The sequence below is a fragment of the Pseudophryne corroboree genome, chromosome 2 (assembly GCF_028390025.1).
Source record: "Pseudophryne corroboree isolate aPseCor3 chromosome 2, aPseCor3.hap2, whole genome shotgun sequence".
NCBI lineage: Eukaryota > Metazoa > Chordata > Amphibia > Anura > Myobatrachidae > Pseudophryne > Pseudophryne corroboree.
In genome coordinates, this window is record NC_086445.1 from 82,240,663 (window position 1) to 82,259,814 (window position 19,152).

Consider the following 19,152-nt stretch of genomic DNA (forward strand, 5'->3'; position numbering starts at 1 on the left):
AAAATGAGTCTGATCCACAATAATGAGTAATGGGAGAGTCATACTCACCAGCTGATATAACCTTGGTCGGTTTGGTCCTTGGCACCGATCTTCTGCCAGCTACAGAACCATCAACTAAACCTGCTGGAACATAAAAAAGGAAACTTGAAGCAGTTTTTCACAATCAGTCTCTAAACCCACCCACCCACATTTCATAGGCCCACACACAGTAATCTGCCAATCAAACTCCAATTCTAACCATAGCTTATGCATATCCCCCCACACAGCTAAGGATAATTACACAGCATGGTGGTATATAGTCTCTATACACAGTCCCTATACTAGAGAGTCTGGGCTAGCTACAGATGTGACTACATATGCCCATCTGCAGCATGGGCTGCCACCTGCTCATGGTAACCACATCCAGGCCCCTGTGCTAAACACAATCAGCTGACGTGCTGACGCTGCCTGCTGGCTGACCATAAGAACCCCAAGTAATACTATTCAGCTTCTCATAGACACCGCATACCATATACATGTACCTAAGCAGGCTCTGATGCTCAGCGGTCCAAGTCTATAATTAGCAAGCTGCAAATACCAACATGCCGCCAAGCCAGGCGATGTAACTGGGAAATGCCTTCAGTGATACTCCCTGGTAACATGGCCACCTCTAACGCCTTTATAGCATCCGCCGTGATAGCGAGCACATCACTAACTGCCCTTTTCTAATCCAATCACAGATCAGACCCCCCATTGTAATTCCAGCATTAGCGCAGCCTACCCCTATTCCAGGAGACCCCGCCTTCACCCTTCCAATGCTGGGCAGAGGAATCAGCTTGTGCGAGTGAGCTGGGGAACCTGATCAGCTGCTACTGGGGCTATAAAGCAAATCTGAACTGCAATAATGAGGAATGGCAGGGTCATACTTACCATGTGGGACCTTCTTCTCCCAGGCGCGTTCCAGGTCATCATCCGAATATAATACGTCATCTGGAGGAGCTGTCACAGGAACCTGCTCCTCCTCAGCATAATACACGGATGGGGCATCAGCGGCAGCAGAGCGATGTAAACCTGCAGGAACATCAAGATGGAAAGAGGGATCAGCCTTCTGCAATCAGTCCCTGATCCCACCCACATCTCATAGGCTAAGCCTAATAAGGTTACTGTATGTCCCTGTGAATGTCCCTATTACTGAGTACTGTGTGTCCCTATAAATGTCCCTATTACTGAGTACTGTATGTCCCTGTAAATGTCCCTATTACTGAGTACTGTGTGTCCCTGTAAATGTCCCTATTACTGAGTACTGTGTGTCCCTGTAAATGTCCCTATTACTGAGTACTGTATGTCCCTGTAAATGTCCCTATTACTGAGTACTGTGTGTCCCTGTAAATGTCCCTATTACTGAGTACTGTATGTCCCTGTAAATGTCCCTATTACTGAGTACTGTGTGTCCTTGTAAATGTCCCTATTACTGAGTACTGTGTGTCCCTGTAAATGTCCCTATTACTGAGTACTGTGTGTCCCTGTAAATGTCCCTATTACTGGGTACTGTATGTCCCTGTAAATGTCCCTATTACTGAGTACTGTGTGTCCCTGTAAATGTCCCTATTACTGAGTACTGTATGTCCCTGTAAATGTCCCTATTACTGAGTACTGCATGTCCCTGTAAATGTCCCTATTACTGAGTACTCACCAGCTGCACAGTAACATTTTGTTTGTGCTGTACAGCAGATATCATTACTAGTTATACAGTAGGTGCTGGAAGTAAACTCTTAGTAATAATAATAAAGTGAAAGAAATATGTTTCTCTTCAATAAATGGTGGTAATTGTGGGATGTAGAAAAAATGTCGCAGGATGAGATCCCAGAGGTCAAAATACCAACACTAGAATCCTGAACAATGTCATAATGCCGGTGACGAAATCCCAACGGAGCTCCGGATCAAAATACTGATGCCCGGAATCCCGAACCTTCTTCCAGTGAGATGCGCTCACATCCAGCCATGTATGTGTGTGTGTGGAGGGGTAGGTATAGGCATTAGAAGGTGGGTTAGAGTTAGTATGTAGGGATGGTACGGGTATGGTTAGGTACCAGGAAGGGGAGGTTAGGGTTAGGCACTTGGAATGGTAGGTTAGGGATAGGCACCAAGGGGGGAAGGTTAGGGTTAAGCACTACTGGGGAGAGGTTAGGGTTAGGGGAGGATTAGGGTTAGGCAGCGGGGAGAGGAGGGTTAGGCACCAAGGGAGATGGTTAGGGTTAGGCACTACCGGGGAGATTTAGGGTTAGGCAGCGGGGAGGGTTAGGGCTAGGCACCATTGGGGAGGGTTAGGGTTAGGCAGCAGGATAGAGGAGGGTTAAGCACCATTGGGGAGGGTTAGGGTTAGGCACTACCGGGGAGGGTTAGGGCTAGGCACCATTGGGAGGGTTAGGGTTAGGCAGCGGGGAGGGTTAGGGCTAGGCACCATTGGGGAGGGTTAGGGTTAGGCAGCGGGGAGGGTTAGGGCTAGGCACCATTGGGGAGGGTTGGGGTTAGGCAGCGGGGAGAGGAGGGTTAGGCAGCAGGGGTGGAGGGTTAGGGTTAGGCAGTCACAAGAGAGGGTTAGTGTAAGGGGCAGAGGAAGGTTAGGGTGGTTTTGGAGGGGCTGTCGACATTATGATGGCTGGGATGCCGCTGTACAGGAATCTTCAACAGGGCCACCATCAGGGGGTACAGGTGGTGATCACATATGGGGCCCAGACTCATAGGGGGCTCGCTGCACTAATGATCCTGGCTGAGAACTGCTTTTACTTCACAGGAAGACCTTGCAATTTGCAAGATGCACTAAGGGCCACCTTTAATTCCTCCTCTCTGTATGGTTCCCCACCACTAGCTCTCCTAGCGTAGGGGTAGGGAAATATACAAAGCAGGGGGTGGGGCTTCATGGCTCACATTGGGGGTGGAGCTATACTTTGTGCTGCAGTGCCATAAAAAAAATCATTAAATCTCTGCTTTTATTTAAAATCTTCAAAATCAGATGGTCACCCCTACTCTGCCAGCCTACCGATGTGTGCCTCTGATCCCCCTCCCATCAGCGCTCCTGTCCACTTCACCCGCTGTTCCTCTGCCATCTTCACCTCTTCTTCCCCTCCATCAGTGGCTCTGCTTCCTTCCCCATACAAAGTGGCATGGGTATAAGGAGGCATATAATTGAGCCTGATAAGCACAATCTATCTTTAATAAATCTCTAGGCCTTTTTCTCACTTAAAAGGATACAAAAACAAATTCTGACGTTTCAAAATAATTCAAATAACTGAAGTGCCCACTTACCTCCCCTACGACGTACTGGCACTGCCCTGCCACACACTGACAATATAATCAATAGCAAAGCAATCTCTGTGGATAAACACATCATGCTTCTTATTCTCCTCATACTACCTATCAAAGGAGTTGTGACAATACATACGGAGGAGCGCATCAAATAATGATAGCCTGGTAATTATCCATATCCTTTCTGGGGTCCTCAATAACCCAGTTTCCAGTATGATGGTCCCAGAATAAAAGGAGGAATAAAAGTGCATATAGTGAAACGCAGTTTTTTAATTTACACACATGGTTAAAAAACACATATAAACAAACAGCAACACAGGTTATCCTCAAGGGTTCCAACAATAGGAAATTACCAGCTACTGGTGAGAACTGTCAGCCGACAGCTCTGAAGAGCATAAGTGATGTTACACCAAGGCAATTAGCAGGTCTCCTTCACCATCCACCAGGTTCCCCACGATGGACACCGTTTCTCCTCACAGGTAATCCAACGCGTTTCAACCCTCTGCAGCGGGTCTTTATCAAGGCAGAAGTATCCGGTATATGCTGTCTGTATCCCGTACCTTTCTTTTAAACCTCCCGCATCCAAAACCCGAGCGGCGGGTGCAGGTGGCTCCTATACATCAGACTACTACAAGTCCCGTGAGCCCTTGCCACGTCCCGCTGCTCCACATACTTGTTATTAATCCATCATATCCAGTAACCATAGTAATCGTACAGGTTCCACTCCCGATACTTCATGTCTGGTAACCATAGTAACCCGTTTTACAAACAGCCGCTGCTCGTATCTATAGGGTTTATCCACAGCACAAATAGACAGCGTCCACAGATGTATATTGCACCAATCCTGATTTCATTTTATAACCAAATCTAAAAAAGATAATTAAAAAACACAATTAATACACATATTATACTAAAATCATATTGGAGTCTCTCACATCACATATATCTCTTATAATAGGATTTTGGTACTCACCGATAAATCGTTTTCTCCTAGTCCGTAGAGGATGCTGGGGGCTCCAAAAGGACCATGGGGTATAGACGGGATCCACAGGAGCTTGGGCACACTGAAAATAATTAATCTGGGTGTGAACTGGCTCCTCCCTCTATGCCCCTCCTCCAGACCCCAGTTATAGGAACTGTGCCCAGGAGAGATGGACATTTCGAGGAAAGATTTTTGTTTAAACTAAGGGCTAGAACCTACCAGCCCACACCACAAACATACCGTACAACCGGAGTAACCTTAAACCCGATAACAGTATGAATTAACAACAGCAACAAGCTGAAACAAGAAATACACAACCCGTGTATAAACTAGTTAAACTAGCAAGAAAAAACTGCAAGTAACAGTCCACACCGGGACGGGCGCCCAGCATCCTCTACGGACTAGGAGAAAAGGATTTATCGGTGAGTACCAAAATCCTATTTTCTCTTACGTCCTAGAGGATGCTGGGGACTCCAAAAGGACCATGGGGTTTATACCAAAGCTCCAGAATGGGCGGGAGAGTGTGGACGACTCTGCAGCACCAACTGAACAAACGCAAGGTCCTCATCAGCCAAGGTATCAAACTTATAAAACTTAGCAAAAGTGTTTGAACCCGACCAAGTAGCTGCTCGGCAGCCGCCCAAGATGAGCCCACTTTTCTGGTAGAATGGGCTTTTACTGACTTCGGCACCGGTTGTCCGGCCGAAGAATGAGCCTGCTGAATCGTACTACAAATCCAGCGTGCAATAGTCTGTTTTGAAGCAGGATGGCCAATTTTGTTGGACGCATACAAGACAAAAAGTGCCTCAGTTTTTCTGGCAACAGCTGTCCTAGTGGCGTAGATCTTCAACGCTCTTACAACATCCAGAGATTTTGGAATCTCCACAGCCTCCGTAGCCACCGGGACCACAATAGATTGGTTAATGTGAAATGAAGAAACCACCTTCGGCAGAAATTGTTGACGAGTCCTCAATTCCGCCCTATCCGAATGAAAAATCAAGTATGGGCTCTTATGAGACAAGGCCGCCAACTCTGACACCCGCCTGGCAGACGCCAGCGCCAACAGCATAACTACCTTCCAAGTGAGAAATTTCAATTCAACCTTACGCAAAGGTTCAAACCAGGAAGACATGAGAAACTGTAAGACCACATCCAGCTCCCATGGAGCTACAGGAGGCACAAACGGAGGATTGATATGCATTACTCCTTTCACAAAAGTCTGAACCTCTGGGATGACAGCTAATTCTTTTTGAAAGAAAATAGACAAAGCCGAAATCTGTACTTTGATGGAACCTAATTTCAGGCCTGCATCTACTCCCGCCTGTAAAAAGTGGAGAAAGCGCCCTAAGTGAAAATCTTCCGCAGGAGCCATTTTAGACTTACACCAGGAAACATACTTTCTCCAAATACGGTGATAATGTTTCGCCGTAACCTTCTTCCTAGCCTTAATGAGAGTTGGAATGACCTCCCTGGGGATACCCTTACGAGCTAAGATCTGGCGCTCAACCTCCATGCCGTCAAACGCAGCCACTGTAAGTCTGGAAACACGCTTGGACCCTGCAACAACAGGTCCTCTCTTAGAGGAAGCGGCCAAGGATCTTCCACCAGTAATTCCTGAAGATCCGGGTACCAGGCCCTTCTTGGCCAATCTGGGATGACGAGAATCGCCTGAACCCCTGCTCGTCGAATGATCCTCAGTACCTTTGGAATGAGAGTAAGTGGAGGGAACACATACACCGACTGGAACACCCACGGCGTCACCAGGGCGTCCACTGCACTGGCTTGGGGGTCCCTTGACCTGGAATAATACCTCGGGAGCTTCTTGTTGAGATGAGACGCCATCATGTCTATCAACGGAATTCCCCAACGTTTTGTCACCTCTGCAAATACCTCTTGGTGAAGAGCCCACTCTCCCGGATGGAGATCGTGTCTGCCGAGGAAATCTGCTTCCCAATTGTCCACTCCCGGTAGGAAGACTGCTGACAGGGCGTTCACGTGTTGTTCCGCCCAGCGAAGGATTCTTGTGGCCTCCGCCATTGCCGCTCTGCTCCTTGTTCCGCCTTGACGGTTTATGTGTGCCACCGCTGTGATGTTGTCTGACTGTGCCAGGACAGTTCGACCCTGAAGAAGGCCTCTTGCTTGCAGCAGGCCGTTGTAAATGGCTCTTAACTCGAGAACATTTATGTGGAGACAAGCTTCCTGGAGCGACCATTTCCCCTGGAAGTTCCTTCCTTGGATGACTGCGCCCCAGCCCCGGAGACTTGCATCTGTTGTCAGAAGCACCCAATCCTGGATACCGAACCGGCATCCCCCTAGGAGGTGAGGACTTTGTAGCCACCACAGGAGAGAAATTCTGGCTCTGGGAGATAGACTTATCTTCCGGTGCATGTGCAGGTGAGACCCGGACCATTTGCTCAGCAAGTCCCACTGAAACACCCAGGCATGAAACCTGCCAAATGGAATGGCTTCGTACGCCGCAACCATTTTCCCCAGAACCCGAGTACAGTGATGGATCGACACACTCGTCGGCCTCAGAAGTTCCCTGACCATCGTCTGCAGTTCCAGAGCTTTTTCTTCTGGAAGAAACACTTTCTGTAACTCCGTGTCCAGAATCATGCCCAGAAAAGGCAGCCGAGTGGTCGGAATCAACTAAGATTTTGGCAAATTGAGTACCCAACCGTGCTGTCGCAGAACCGACAGTGACAAATTTACACTACTCTGTAACCGTTCCTTGGACCTCGCCTTTATCAGGAGATCGTCCAAGTACGGGATAATTGTAACCCCTTGTTTGAGAAGGAGAACCATCATTTCCGCCATGACTTTGGTGAAAATCCTCGGAGCCGTGGAAAGCCCAAACGGCAACGTCTGAAATTGGTAATGAGAATCCTGTATCGCAAACCTGAGGAAGGCCTGATGTGAAGGACATATCGGGACATGTAAGTAGGCATCCTTTATGTCGACTGACGCCATAAAATCCCCCCTTCCAGGCTGGCAATTACCGCTCGAAGAGATTCCATCTTGAACTTGAAAACTTTCAAGTATGGATTGAGGGATTTTACATTTAGAATTTGTCTGACCGAACCGTCCGGTTTCGGCACAACAAAGAGGCTCGAGCAGAACCCCTCCCCCCGTTGGGACGAGGGAACGGGAACAATGACCCTCTGTAGACACAAATTTTGTATCGCTGCCAGCACCACCTCCCTGTCCGGAAGAGCTACTGGTAACGCCGAAATGAAGAACCGGTGAGGGGGTATCTCCCGAAACTCCAGCTTGTATCCCTGAGACACAATCTCTAGGACCCAAGGATCCAGGTCTGATTGAATCCAGACCTGACTGAATATTTGTAGACGGCCCCCCACCGGTCCGGACTCCCCCAGGGAAGCCCCAGCATCATGCGGTGGACTTGGTAGAAGCAGGGGAGGACTTTTGGTCCTGGGCGCCTGACACTGCAGGTGGTTTCCTTCCCCTTCCTCTACCATTTGAAGCGAGGAAGGACGAACCTTTTCCACGCCTGTATTTATTGTGACGAAAGCCTCTTCCATGGACTTTTTCCACAGCTGTGTCTGTGACTCAGACTTATCTAACCTCTTTGATAAAGACGCTACATTCGAATTTATCGTACTGAGCAATGCGAGTAAATCAGGTGTCGGCTGCGTCAACAGTCCCAAATCTAGCCCCGCATCCGCTCCCCCAATAACCTCCTCTGGTGAATAACATTCAGTCTCAGACATGCTGACACGTAGTACCGACACTCAGATACACACCAAACGTCCCAGCTAGGTGACAGGCCCACAATGAAGCCCAGATAGAGGACACAGAGGGAGTATGCCAGCTCACACCCCAGCGCCCATATATCCTGACAAAAGATATATGTACCCAGCGCTGCTGTTATAATGACAATAAGCACCACACTGCGGCCCCCCCTGAATATGTCCCCGTTACTTGGTAGAGGAGTTGTGGAGGTCCCGGCAGCGTCTCCTTCAGCCGCGTGTTGGAGGAGAAATGGCGCCTGTGAGCTGCGGGACAAAGCTCCGCCCCCTTCCTGGCGCGCTTCGGCCCGCCAAATTTGAAAAGTAAAAGTTGCCGGCGGGGGTGAGGGGGTGACGGCGTGGCTCCGGGAACAAGCAGCTAGGCGCACCAAGTGATCGAACCCTCTGGAGCTAATGGTGTCCAGTAGCCGAGAAGCAGAGCCTTGAAACTCACAGAAGTAGGTCCTGCTTCTCCCCCCTCACTCCCACGCTGCAGGGAGCCTGTAGCCAGCAGGTCTCCGTGAAAATAAAAAACCTAACCAAAAGTCTTTTCCAGAGAAACTCAGGAGAGCTCCCCTGTGAGTGTCCAGTCAGTCCTGGGCACAAAGTCTAACTGAGGTCTGGAGGAGGGGCATAGAGGGAGGAGCCAATTCACACCCAGATTAAGTCTTTTCAGTGTGCCCAAGCTCCTGCGGATCCCGTCTATACCCCATGGTCCTTTTGGAGTCCCCAGCATCCTCTAGGACGTAAGAGAAAAGTGAATTGGTAGTTAGAAAGTGTTTATAATAAAGTGCCAAATGCAAGAAAACAAGAGACAAAGTGCAAATGCAATAAAACCACTTAACCTCAAAGTCCAAATTGAGCCTCTCTGGCTTTAATGTTCCTAGCTCATAAATGGTCCTCATCTCTGTTTTTGCTAATTGGGTGGAGATGTCCCTCTGACGCCAATGCCCTTTCACCCATTGAATGCCCACAAACCTCTTTATGGCTGATGGGCATTTGTTGTGACACTTCCTGAAATGTTCTGATAGTGCGTCTCTAGGCCCCCTGTAATATTTCTTAGGTGCTCACTAATCCGCACTTTGAGGGGCCTAGATGTTCATCCTATATAGAACAAGCCACAAGCACATTCTATTGCATACACAACATTTTTAGTGTTGCAAGTAATAAAATCTTTAATACAGCACTTTTTTCCATTAATCATTAATTCACTGGTTTTACTTTTTCCGTCACTTTTTATGGTCCGGCAACCGATACAAATACCGCATCGGAAGAACCCTTTTGATTTTATGTTGGGGAGTGATGTAATGGGAGGTGAAGCGCTCCTCACCAGTGTGGTACTCAAGTTCAGTGCCCTTTAGTAAATGCACTTGGGTTTCTTAGGAAGCATTTGACCTACTATTGGATCCCTTTACAAAATATTCCAATGCTTACCCAATATTTTTTCCATCTCTCTATATTGATTATTAAAAGAGGTACAGTAATAAAGGGCCACTCATATGAGGTACAGTAATAAAGGGCCACTCATATGGAGTTGATTTCCCTTCTGGCTGTTTTCTTCTATTTTTATTTTCTATATTCCCTGGGTATCTTCCCTACCTCTTTATTTACTATCACGTGTAAAGCAAGGCATGATGGCAAGAATATTAGAGACTGGGTCATGTAAACTGATGTCACTAACCTGCAATTGTCTCAGAGTGAACAGAGTCATTTTTTAACTCCGCAAAAAGGATGTTATAAATGCTTAAATTGTGTCACATGTAGGGCTATGACTGTAGGACAGTCCTTCCGTCATCCCCATAGTGGTACACAATATTTTATTAAACATAGAGTAACGTGTATGACTAAAATCATCATTTATATGATTTATTGCCCATGCGGCTTAAACTATGTTGGGAAGACAGATCGGACACGTAGGGAATGAATTGCCAATCATAAGTTCTCTATTAGAGCAGCCTTAACCACGGGTCAGAGTGACCAACCGGTGGCACGTAACTTTTTGACTGCCGACATAGCATAGCAATCTTGTGTTACATAATCATTGATCATGTTCCGGCTAATCTGAGGGGTGGCAATAGGTCTATTACTCTATTGAAGAGAGAGTGTAAATGGATACATGAACTCGGCACATTATCCCCTGGCGGCTTGAATGAAACACTTGGCCTACATTGTTTTTTATAGAGCAATAATTCCGTGTAGGTCAACTATTTATTAGAATGTAGGATCTATTCACTTTATGATAAGTTTGAGTACCGATTTAGGCGACTACTACAATCTCTGAAGTCAGTGGCGTAACTAGAAATTTTCCTCCCCCAAGCCAAAAAATCCTTCGGCGCCCCCCCCCCCCCCCATACCCCCCATAATTGGCATTAGCAAAGGGACAAATATGTGCGCGCCGTAGGCGCGCGTCGCTAAAAGGGTGTGTGGCTTTGTTGAAATGGGCGTGGCTTCGCGTAAAGGGGCGTGTTATTGCAGGAAAAGACTACCTTATACCCCAGTTTTGCAACCTGCACGCCCAGACGTTAGCCACCACAGGAAAGAAAAATAATCCTGATTCATGCCCCTTACATTATTTGTCATTTTTCCTCCTTATAGTAATGCCCAGTATACATTATTCCACATACTGCAATGGCCCTTAGACATTATGCCACACACAACAATGCACATGACACAATATGCACACACTATAATGCCCCAGACACATTATGCCACACACCGTAATGCCTGTGACACATTATGACAGGAATCGCAATGCCCGTTATACATTATGCTACACACTGCAATGCCCCTGATACATTATAGCACATACAATGTCTGTGACACAGTATGACACACACCACAATGATCCTGAGACATTATACCACATACCACAATGCCCGTGATATAGTATACAACACACCGTAATGCCTGACACATTATGACACACACCGCAATGTCCGTGATACATTATGCCACACACCGTAATGCCCATTACACATTAAGTTCTACAGTAAGGCTTCTAATTACTTTTAAATTACCTGCTCGTTGCCAGGGGTTTCATGCTCTTGGTTCCATGCATGGTGCCAGGGGTTTTCATGCTCAGGGTGTCATGCTCGTTGCCAGGGGTTTCATGCACTGGGTGTCATGCTCGTTGAAAGGGGTTTCATGCACTGGGTGTCATGCTCGTTGCTACGGGGTAGTGCTTGTTGCTAGTGCCGTGCTCCCAGTGCCACATATGCCCCCAGTGCCAGATATTCCCCCACAGTGCCAGGTATATGCCCCCAGTGCCAGGTACATGCCCCCAGTGCCAAATATACCCCTCCCCCAGTGCCACATATGCCCCCTCAGTGCCTGCTACCCCCAGTGCCAAATATTCCTCCACAGTGCCACATATGCCCCCTCAGTGCCTGCTCCCCCACAGTGCCAGGTATATGCCCCCAGTGCCAGATCTTCCCCCACAGTGCCAGGTATATGCCCCCAGTGCCAGGTATATGCCCCCCAGTGCCAGATCTTCCCCCACAGTGCCAGGTATATGCCCCCAGTGCCAGGTATATGCCCCCAGTGCCAGATCTTCCCCCACAGTGCAAGGTATATGCCCCCAGTGCCAGGTATATGCTCCCAGTGCCAGATCTTCCCCCACAGTGCCACATATGCCCCCTCAGTGCCTGCTCCCCCCAGTGCCAAATATTCCCCCACAGTGCCAGGTATATGCCCCCAGTGCCAGATATTCCCCCACAGTGCCAAGTATATGCCCCCAGTGCCAGATATTCCCCCACAGTGCCAGGTATATGCCCCCAGTGCCAGATCTTCCCCCACAGTGCCAGGTATATGCCCCCAGTGCCAGGTATATGCCCCCAGTGCCAGATCTTCCCCCACAGTGCCAGGTATATGCCCCCAGTGCCAGGTATATGCCCACAGTGCCAGGTATATGCCCCCAGTGCCAGGTATATGCCCCCAGTGCCAGATCTACCCCCACAGTGCCAGGTATATGCCCCCAGTGCCAGGTATATGCCCCCAGTGCCAGATCTTCCCCCACAGTGCCAGGTATATGCCCCCAGTGCCAGGTATATGCCCCCAGTGCCAGATCTTCCCCCACAGTGCCAGGTATATGCCCCCAGTGCCAGGTATATGCCCCCAGTGCCAGATCTACCCCCACAGTGCCAGGTATATGCCCCCAGTGCCAGGTATATGCCCCAGTGCCAGATCTTCCCCCACAGTGCCAGGTATATGCCCCCAGTGCCAGGTATATGCCCCCAGTGCCATATCTACCCCCACAGTGCCAGGTATATGCCCCCAGTGCCAGGTATATGCCCCCAGTGCCAGATCTTCCCCCACAGTGCCAGGTATATGCCCCCAGTGCCAGGTATATGCCCACAGTGCCAGGTATATGCCCCCAGTGCCAGGTATATGCCCCCAGTGCCAGATCTTCCCCCACAGTGCCAGGTATATGCCCCCAGTGCCAGGTATATGCCCCCAGTGCCAGATCTACCCCCACAGTGCCAGGTATATGCCCCCAGTGCCAGGTGTATGCCCCCAGCGCCAGATCTTCCCCCACAGTGCCAGGTATATGCCCCCAGTGCCAGGTATATGCGCCCAGTGCCAGATCTTCCCCCACAGTGCCAGGTATATGCCCCCAGTGCCAGGTATATGCCCCCAGTGCCAGGTATATGCGCCCAGTGCCTGCTCTCCTCTCCCCCCCGCACCTTTGTGTTGGAGGGACACTGAGCGCATAGCGCGTCTCTCCTGTGTCCCTCCTGGCTCTCCCCCGGCAAGTCTAATAAAGGAAGTGCCGGTTCGTGAGGCAATCAGAGCTCACGAACGGCACTTAGACCGGCCGGGGGAAAGCCAGGAGGGACACAGGAGAGACGCGCTATGTGCTCCGTGTCCCTCCAAGTCCTTACAGCAGGGAGGGAGACCGCAGATTGACATGCGGATGCTCGTCCGCATGTCAATCTGTGCAAAGTCAGTGGCGCCCCCGCAGCCCCTCGCCCCCAAGCCACCGCGAGGACTGCGGGGGCAGTAGTTACGCCACTGTCTGAAGTGAGCCTTTGACAGACATTATCCAGACCATGTTTTATGGGTGACTTGATACCTGAGCTTGCATACCACAATGCCTTTGGGGGTCATTCCAACCCGATCGCTCGCTGCAGTTTATCACAGCGCAATGATCGGGTCGGTTCTGTGCTGGCGCTGGTGCCTCAGTGCGCCGGCGCATGCTGGATGGCTGAAGGCCGTTGTTCCCTAGTGACCGCCTCTGCCTGATTGACAGGCAGAGGCGGTCACTGGGTGGGAGGGGGCTGGATGGCGGTGTTAAGCCGCCATTTAGGGGGCGTGGTCTGGCCAACGCAGGCGTGGCTGGATTGTTGGGGTGTGAGCCGCGGTGGCTGCGTGACGTCACACGTAGCTGCTGTGACCCAGGCAGCAAAGAGGTTCTCCCGGCCAGCTGCAGGAGCTGCGCTGGCCGGGAGTTACTCCTGAAATGCAAAAGCATCGCAGCTGTGTGATGCTTCTGCATTTCTGTGGGGGGGGGGGGGGCACTGACATGTGGGGCAGACTAGCCCTGTGCTGGGCATCCCTCCGCATGTCTGAGTGCCTGATCATAGCTGTGCTAAACTTACACAGCTACGATCAACTCGGAATGACCCCCAATATGTCTTGTGCTGTACTTTTATCGTATATTAATTTTGAATTATATTGGTATCAGTATGTTATGTGCTAGATCGCAAGTCCTGCATCCTGTGTATATATTTTGTATTTTGTATTGATGTAATCAGATTACGTTCACACACCGGACCCAACAGCTGTAGTGCCTACACGTGGTGATTTGGACCTTATATAAGGCATGTTTATAGATGTCTGTATATCCTGATGACGAAGTAATAAATGACTTTGAAACATTGAAACACTACCTGTGTGTCACTGTGTTATCCATCCGAGTGCCGCATTCACGGAATTGTATACATATATATATATATATATATATATATAGGACCCCAGCACTCCGGACTTACATATGGCTTGCTCAGGTGCCTTCCCCTCAGAGTGGTATCTGCTGATATAATCCTTTGTACGCGCGGCACTCAGAGACTGTTGTAGATCAAATAGGTGAACAAGGCCCCGCAGGGCAAACTTTAATTGTAACGTTTAGGGGTACAATCCCCTTCCTCAGACAACCAAAAGTGCAATATATAAAAATTGTGCTAATCATCTTACCCTCCTCGTTCCAGTGTGTCCCCAGGCACTCACAGATGCCGTCCTGCAGTGACACTTCCGGCCGCGGGTCTCCCGTCACGCCGGAAGTGACGTCACCTGCCTTGAGATTGGAGATTGCTCCTCCAGACTATCTCGGATTGGTCTGACTGCCCCATATATTCGTCATTGACGGCGGGCGGCGGCACTATGAGCCCTGAGGAAGCTTATAAAAAGTGAAATGCGCATCGGCAAATGATGCGTCCTGTAAAACAATATACTAATAATATGTAATGCATGTGATGTATTAGCAGCTGTGGTGTAAATAGGGGAAGGAGCCTCTGTAACCGAGTGCACTACAGGCTCTCGTGGTGCTGCTTATAGCATATGCAGCCATAGCAGAAAAGACACCAGCGAGCAGTACAGACTGAATCTTGTCCAAACAACCTATTACTGCCTGATACAGGGAGGGGACACTCACCCTGTCTGCAGGAATATCATGGGGAGATAAGCATTGATTATTTTGTGCACAGAAGGAGAGAGAATTGACAGCATAGGAAAGGAATGAGTTAAACATCTTGTGAGGGGTGGACCTAGCTGGAAAGGAAAGTACAGCCCTTTGGAAAAGGGGAGGGTTAGTATATATAGGGAAGGATAGCCATTTTGTCTCTCTCTTGTTGGTGAAATTGCCTTTCAGTGGGTGAGTGCTGCATAGCAGGCTTCCCAACTTTTATTGTGCTTTCCCCTGGCATTGAATTTCTAAAACTCTTTCCTGCATTCCTCCTCTGCCCTTCGACATGACTGCCCGCCCTCGCCGTTCCGCCGGGGTCACAGCTCCATAAGGCGCATCTGGCGGTGGGGCTGGACCCGGGGAAGGGGTGGCTGGCCTGGGGGACGGGGGCCCCGTCCCCCGGGGGCCTCCAGGGGCTCGGGCAGGGCCGCGGTGCGGCGGTCCGGGTCAGCTTTGTTGCTGGGGTCCAGGCCAGCTTTGCCGGCAGGACTTGAGCGGCGGGGTAGGCCAGCGGTGCGTCCCGGCCGCACGGAGGTGGAAGGGCGGCTGCCCTCACCTCCGAGCGCGGCGGGTGATCAGTGGGAGTCGGGCGGCCGCGGGCGCGCGCATGCGCGCCGCGGTGGGCGTCCGTCCGTGGAGCCGCACGGGGCTCCTATTTAGATACTGCTGACGAGGCAGCGTGAAGGGGCCAGAAGGGAGTCGGCTGCCTGCCGCGCGAGGTCTGCACTGGGCCTCGCGCGGCGGATCTGCAGGAGGATGCGGCCGGGAGTTCGCGGGCGGTAAGCGGTGGGACGCGCGCACGAGGTGCGCGTGCGCAAAAGCGCGTGCACCCACGCTCGCTTCCGGCATCGCCGTTTGCGCACGGGTGCGCGCAGCGGCGTCGCCAGCCTCCCTGTCTCCCCAGCTCGCTCCCCTGCAGCCGGAGTCCGGCGGGGAGCGGGGGGGGAGGGGAGGCAGGGCTCAGAGGGCTCTTCATACAGGGAGGAACAGCCAGGGGGAACACGGGGGGTTAGAGGCACTAGGAGTCGGGGCGCGCGCACAAGGGGCGCGCGAGCCCGTGCTCACGGCAGGCGGCGCCGTTCGCGCACGTGCGCGCGTAGCGGCACCGCACGGCTCTCTGTCTCCCCAATTCGCTCCCCTGGAGCCGGATTCAAGTGGTTAAATCCAGCGGCTTGCGGGGGAGGAGGGGGGGCAGGGAAGGGGTTGGTGGCCACAGGGCTGCTGCGGGCGCTACCCGGCCTCGCCGCAGCTCCCTCCCAGCGGACGGAGATGGCTCCGGTCTGCAAGGGGTGGGGGCGAGTGTAGGCTCGGAGAGCGATGGCAGCGCTGGCGCCGACGGCCAGTCCCTCAGTAGAGGTGGAGTTTGGTGGGGGACTGGTTCGCAGTGGGTCAGGGGCGCCCCCTTTTCCCCGCCAGGGCAGACGGGTCGGCAGACGTCGGGTTCCCGGATGACGCCCATCGGGCGTCATGCGGATAGGTACGAGTGGGCCCCGGCTGGGGGTACAGAGAGATCCGGCGCCGCGGTTTGGGGCGGTCAGGGCCCCTCCGGAGCACTGGCGTCGGCTCTGGCCACGGTGGTGGCGGCGTTAGGGCCGCTGGCTGCGGCTGCATCACCGGGGGTAGCGGCAAGCTCCGGCGCGGCTGCAGTGGAAGGCGGGTCCGGAAGGCGGTCAGCTTCAGCGGCGCAGCGAAGTGCTGCGCCTGCAGGGAGCTCGGGGAGGCCGCCTCGGACCTGGATCATTGTCCGGGACAGGACGGGCAGGGACGCGCTGCGGGGACAACTCCCTCACGAGTTGCTCGGCATGCGCCGCGGTTGCTTCCGGGGTCTTTCGCCCCTTTCTCGCCTGCAGGGGATCGCGGCGAAGTGGAGATGGTGGAGGACGAGGAAGAAGACGTCGGTTTTGCCACGCCGGAGGATTCCGTGTCGGTGCAGTCGACGGGATCAGGTGAGGTGTTGCAGCGGTAGCGGGCTCCTCCACGAGCTCCAGTTCTCGCAGCTTTTCCTCTTCCTCCTCTTCCTCTTCTCTATCGTCGCAGGCGTCCGAAGCCAGTAGTACGACTGGGGCGAGGAAGCGGGCGACTAAATTCGCCAAGAGGTCGGCGGGTCAGCAGAAGAGGTGGAAGAGGCGCAGGCGGTTTTAGTTAGGAAGCTCGCAGGGCCAAGAAACGCCGCGATTTGCCCGGGGTTGTTCGCTGCGACTACACTGCAGTGATGCGGGGGCTGCGGGATAGCTGCCGCAGGAAGATTCGCAAGGGGGACGTCGTGGATGTGTTCGTCTTGACGAAGGAAGCGAAGAAGGAGTATAAGTCGGCGGCTGCAAAGAAGGGCATCGGGGCCGAGGCCTTCCGTACCTTCGATAACTGGCGGGCCGGTTTTTGGGTCTTCGCGGCGTGTTACCTGGAAGATAGGCCGGACGAACACATGAACGTGATTCGGTACCTGCATCTCATACACGACATGCAGCGCACATCTTCGGGCTCGGAGTGGCGTAAGTATGACCAGGAATTCAGGGAGAAGCAGGACGGTTTGCAGGCATGGACTTTGGGTTCAAGGACGTCGAGGTCTGGCTCAAAGTCACTCGGGCTTCGCAGCAGGTGGAGGAGCCCCGGAAACCGGGCAGACGGGCACCGCGCAGGGTCGTCCGCCCAAGGGTCCGGCGCGGACGGCGGATCGGCCAAACCAGGTAGGTCGGCCGTCCGTGCAGGGGGGGCGAGCCACCACAAAAGGAAAATGTTTCGCGTTTAACAACGCGGCCTGTTACTTCGGCAAGCAGTGTCGTTTTCGACGCTTGTGCTTGCAATGCGGCGGATCCCACCCAGCCTCCTCCTGCTTCAAAGGCAGTCGTCAAGGTGCCCGGGGTAAGCAAACGTATCCCAGGCAGGCCGCGGGCGGGAGCGCTCCGCAGAGCTCCAGCGCCAATTAATTTAGAGACGATGGGCAAGTGGTTAAATTGGTGTCCAAATAGGGCGGATGCGAAATTTCTGTTTTCCGGTTTTAGTTTTGGTTTTGCTTGCCTGTTGCGAGCGAGGTGTCGGTTCGGGCCCAGCGGAACCTCCAGTCTGCCCGAGCCTTGCCGTTGGTGCTGAGGGAGAAAGTGGAGAAGGAGGTCAGGTAGGGCAGGATGGAGGGACCGTTTATATCAACCCCGGTGGATGGTTTGATCATCTCTCCCGTGGGGGTGGTTCCCAAGAAGACTCCAGGCGCTTTCCGGATCATTCAGCATCTTTCTTACCCGTGGGGGGCGTCGGTCAATGACGCAATACCGCCGCCTCATAGCTCGGTGGTGTATCAGTCGTTTGACGAGGCATTGGAGATGGTCCGCAGTTACGGGACTGGGGCCCTCATGGCTGGGATTGATGTTGAGTCCGCTTTTCGGTTGCTGCCGCTACATCCGGACTCATTCCGTTTTATGGATTTCCGGATGGGAGCGGAGTATTTCATCGATAAATGTTTGCCGATGGGATGTTCCGTTTCCTGCTCGGTTTTCGAGCGGTTTAGCACGTTTCTACATTGGTGCGTGGAGTCTTCGTCAAGGGGTCACGGGGTCGCCCATTACCTCGATGACTTCCTGTGTGCGGGTCCGGCATATTCTTCACGGTGCGGCGATTTGCTTTTCAGCATTCGAGCGCTGTTTTTCCACTTCGGCGTTCCTGTGGCCGAGGAGAAAACAGAGGGCCCGGCCTCCTGTTTGTCCTTTTTTGGGGATTGAGATTGACACAGTGGCAGGATCGTGTCGGCTGCCTCGGGACAAGGTGGTGAAGCTCCGCGACGCTATTTGCCGGTTCGAGGGGTTGCGTAAAGTCACACTGCGGCAGGCGCAGTCCTTGCTGGGCGTGTTGGACTTTGCTTGTCGGGTAATCCCGAGGGGCAGGGTTTTCTGCCGGAAGCTAGAAAGGGCGACGGCGGGGTGTGCCAGACCACACCATTTCGTGCGATTGTCCTCCGAGATTAAGTGGGATTTGGCCGTATGGGCCTCGTTCCTGGAGGACTTCAACGGGGTGTGTATATGGCAGGCCCCAACAGTGGACAGCGCTAGGTTGCAGCTGTTCACCGATGCAGCGGGTGCCTCTGGATTCGGTTGCTATCTGGAGGGATCTTGGTGCGCGGCCTCGTGGCCGGCGGAATGGAAGTTTTAACTAAGGACCTTTTGCTTCTGGAGCTTTTCCCCATTAGGGTGGCGCTGGAGGTCTGGGGCGATCGCCTGGCTCATCGCAGCATCTTGTTTAGATGTGACAATCTGGGCGTGGTGCATGCGATAAATAACCAGAGGGCAAAGTCGCTGGTGGTTCAGCGGGTGCTGGGGCAGTTGCTGTTTGACATGTCTACGTCAGAACGTGTGGTTCCGCGCGCAGCATGTGCCTGGGCTGGAGAACGGAATTGCCGACGCGTTGGCACGAGGGTAGTGGGAAAGGTTTTGTTTGTTGGCGCCCAAGGCCGACGAACATGGTTTTCATTG